Here is a 4516-nt window from a genome sequence, read left to right on the forward strand (position 1 = left end):
CACATAAGTTATATTCCTAAGTATTCCTGGTCGTAGGTGCACAGAGACAACGCCCATCAAGCGGGGTAGTCTGTCATACCAAAACCTTTGTGTAAAATATCGTGGTAAGGGCATACTCATGTTCAATTGAATCTCAATGTAGACAAGTGTAATGTGCTGCGAATACATAGGAAGAAAGATCCTTTATCATTTAGCTACAATATAGCAGTTCAGCAACTGGAAGCAGTTAATTCCATAAATTATCTGGTAGTACGCATTAGGAGTGATTTAAAATGGAATGATCATATAAAGTTGATCTTCGGTAAAGCAGATGCCACACTGAGATTCATTGGAAGAATCCTGAGGAAATGCAATCCGAAAACAAAGGAAGTAGGATACATTACGCTTGTTCGCCCACTGCTTGAATACTGCTCTGCAGTGTGGGATCCGTACCAGATAGGGTTGATAGAAGAGATAGAGAAGATTCAACGGAGAGCAGCGCGCTTCGTTACAGGATCATTTAGTAATCGCGAAAGCGTTACGGAGATGATAGATAAACTGCAGTGGAAGACTCTGCAAGAGAGACGCTCAGTAGCTCGGTACGGGATTTTGTTGAAGTTTCGAGAATATACCTTCACCGAGGAGTCAAGCAGTATATTGCTTCCTCCTACGTATATCTCGGGAAGAGACCATGAGGATAAAATCAGAGAGATTAGAGCCCACACAGAGGCATACCGACAATCCTTCTTTCCACGAACAATACGAGACCGATAGAAGTACTCAAGGTACCCTCCGCCACACACCGTCAGGTGGCTTGCCTAGTATGGATGTAAATGTAGATGTAGATGTTCTACTGTCAGTTAGCTCGCATACCTTCTATTGACGATCATGGTGGTCAGCACTGGGAAACATTGCTATGTTCGTGCGGATTTTGGACATCTTGAACGCTCTTCATATGCTATATATCCACGATAATATCAAAGTTTCGATGCTCACTTCGCAACAGTCTACAACGTAGGAAACAAATCGTTAAATGTGCGAATCCTTCTCATCTTAACATTAAAACCCTTTAAACTAAGTAATAACTACTCTGCTTTATTTTTTATACTTTTATCGTTTACATCATTGCCACAAAGCAGGCAACTGATTGTTCGTATCTGAAATTGGCATGGCGTCATCTTAAGACCCGTAGTTTCAAGAAATATAGTATTTTGGCCACTGTATATAATTTTGCTGTATGTTCGAGAATTTGTAGAATATCGGTCGTATCTCCAGATAGCTTGGGCAACGGCCTTGCCGCAGTGGATACACCGGTTCCCGTGAGATCACCGAAGTTAAGCGCTGTTGGGCTTGGCCGGCAGTTGGATGGGTGACCATCCAGTACACCATGCGCTGTTGCTATTTTTCTGGATGCAGTCAGCCCCGTGATGCCAATTGAGGAGCTACTCGACCGAGTAGTAGCGGTTTCTGTCAAGAATACCATCATAACGACCGGGAGAACGGTGTGCTGACCCCACGCCCCTCCTATCAGCATCCTCATCTGAGGATGACACGGCGGTCGGATGGTCCCGGTAGGCCACTCGTGGCCTGAAGACGGAGTGCTTTTTTCCAGATAGCTCAGAAGAGCCCAGCTCACGCAGCGACAGAAACTAAGCCATCGCATGCTCTCGCGTGTATAAGCTGCAGCGGAGCGAGCCATTCGTCGCGCTAAACTTATTTGCAGACGTGCATTATTTCACAGGCATTATTCACGGCGAGTTACAACCGACAAGCGAACCCGGCGCAGATTCGACGACGCGCTGAGGAGAGGGCCCTATGAATCATCCGCGTGGCACTCCCGTAGTAATTGGTTTTCTCTGCGCGGAACAAACTGTTCCGGCGCAATTTAGAAGCGGGGAATAAACCATTCGGAGCACTGTCAATTAAAGGATATCTTCCTAAGATCGGGCGTCGCCGTGCAAAAGCCATCTGAATCAATCGGACACGAGTGCGAGATAAATCTGGGCGGACGTGCGCGGTAATTGTGAGTTATCTGAGCGCGCTATCGCAAGCTAGTAGGCGCTGTCACTCAAGCCTGCGGCTACTTCGTGAATCAAGCACTGCCGTGCTGCCTGCTTCCTGATGCCGCATAACTCCCTCCAAAACACGCAGTACTGATTTTCCGTTCCTCACAGATCTTGCTTTTAGTGCAGGAACCGAATTGATGAACCTTTACGACAGAACCTCTGGCTCTTTATCCTGTGTCCCGACGAATTTGCTGGCACTACCGTATCGCCTTCATTAGAGAGCCTATAACAGATCAGAGTTCGGTCAGTCCTCCGCGGCTACTGTGTTCTTTCTGTACTATATCACCAGGCCGACATATGTACTTGAACAGAGCACAAGGGCGCAAACCATCGTCTCCCTTAAAGTACCAATGATTGGTACTAACTAAAATTTTTTTGTACAGCCAGTAAGCCTAAATACGGTCAGAAAGTCCATTGCTCGTATTCATTCCGTAGTTGCAGGACACGAAAATACACTGAAGAGCCAAAGAAATTGGTACACCAGCCCAATATCGGATAGGGACCCCGCGAGCACGCAGAAGTGCCGCAACACGAAGTGGCATTGACTCGACTACTGTCTGAAGCGGGCTGGAGGGAGATGACACAACGAGTCTTCCAGGGCTGTCAATAAAACCGTAAGAGTACGAGGGGGTGGAGATCTCTTCTCATCAGCACGTTGGAAGGCAATATGTTCAATAACGTTCGTGTCTGGTGAGTTTGGTGACCAGCGGAAGTGTTTAAACTCAGAACAGTGTTCCTGGAGCCACTCTGCAGCAATTATGGACGTGTGGGGTGTCGCATCGTCCTGCTAGAATTTCCCAAGTCCCTCGGAATTCACAATTGACATGAATGAATGCAGGTTGGCTCAAATGGCTCTGAGCACTATGGGACTTAACTTCTGAGGTCATCAGTCCACTAGAACTTAGAACTACTTAAACCTAACTAACCTAAGGACAGCCGGTCGAAGTGGCCTAGCGGTTCTAGACGCTTCAGTCTGGAACCGCGCGACCGCTACGGTCGCAGGTTCGAATCCTGCCTTGGGCATGGATGTTTGTGATGTCCTCAGGTTAGTTAGGGTTAAGTAGTTCTAAGTTCTAGGATACTGATGACCTCAGAAGTTAAGTCCAATAGTCCTCAGAGCCATTTGAAGCATTTGAACCTCCCTTTTTCGCGTCATCCTGTGGCGCGTACACGGAGTTGTGAGACATTGACCCACATTTGAATGAAATGGCATCGAGTCCATCCGATATTCCAAGAAACGGCAACTCCCTTGGTACCACTCCAGTAACTTTGTTGGGCACTTAAAAATGCTCCAGTTCAGGGGTACTCATCCAGCAATCCCTACCTGTAAAGAGGACAGGCAACCTGGTCCACACTAGCACATGCTGACCACAAGCGAAATCAGACGAGTATCAAAAGGGTTGCCAAACTGGCTGCCGAGTAAAGATCGGCAGATGGATATCTTTATACAGATATTTTTAAAGTGCCCAATAATGGTGTGCAGGTGGCGCTGATGATGGTGTTGGCGTACTTGGGGGGAGGGGCTCTTAGAGGGATCCTAGGCTACTGTATTCACAACCGTTTCAATGTCGCATCGTCCCGAACACACGCTACAGGAGTGCGCGAAACAGAAGGGATGGAAAAGAATAAAAGTTTTTTTCTGCTTCGGATCAAGCTACAATTTGGTCAGATGATCTTCAACGGTCCCTACTGGTTTCACCGTATAGACCGAAACAAAACTTGCGCTCATGCTACACTGCAAATGGGTAAGATCACGTTCAGTGCAGTTTCAGACTAGCGATGTCCTTAGAAAAGCGTTGAATCGTACTGCAGCGCTACGCGTGTTTAGCCGAGCGGTGTGGGACGCTGCAGTCATGGACTGTGCGGCTGATTCCGGCGGAGGTTCGAATCCTCCCTCGGGCATGGGTGTGTGTGTGTTTGTCCTTAGGATAATTTAGGTTAAGTAGTGTGTAAGCTTAGGAACTGATGACCTTAGAAGTTAAGTCCCATAAGATTTCACACACATTTGAACTTTTTTTTTCGTACTGCAGCAGCGGCAAAATTTGTCACGAATGTTGTACATTGCAGTGCAGGCTGTCGCTTTCGAGCGCGAAGTGTATGGAAATGAACGCCCGTAAGGATGGGGTTGTTTCATTGACACCCTTTGTGCCATCTCTTCACGCTATATGTGTCGATCCTGAGCGGTGGTAGTCTGAAATGTTTTCCTTGGCCACCCATAACCACCCATAAGAAACCCATGCGAATTCAACGCTGCGCGTTGAGGTTCTGACCTTCACCGCAGACGGGTCAAGCGGAGGGGTGAAATGTGGGTAAGATGGGATGCGACAACCATCTCATCGTGTGGCATGTCCACGGTGGCGTATTGGTGACATTTGGTGCCAATGTGACATCATTATCCAGCTTACAGCTCACATCAACTTTGAGCTCTAGCCTTTTTCTTTCGCATGTGGTGACACCATGCTGTTTGAAGC

The 4516-nt window shown here is 47.4% G+C and overlaps 1 pseudogene; it reads left to right on the forward strand.

Annotated features, from left to right (window-relative positions):
- The first annotated feature begins 1262 nt into the window (after nucleotides 1-1262).
- Nucleotides 1263-1380, forward strand: LOC126299674 (5S ribosomal RNA; annotated as a pseudogene).
- The last annotated feature ends 3136 nt before the right edge of the window (nucleotides 1381-4516 follow it).

The sequence above is a fragment of the Schistocerca gregaria genome, chromosome X (genome assembly GCF_023897955.1).
Source record: "Schistocerca gregaria isolate iqSchGreg1 chromosome X, iqSchGreg1.2, whole genome shotgun sequence".
Classification (NCBI taxonomy): Eukaryota; Metazoa; Arthropoda; class Insecta; order Orthoptera; family Acrididae; genus Schistocerca; species Schistocerca gregaria.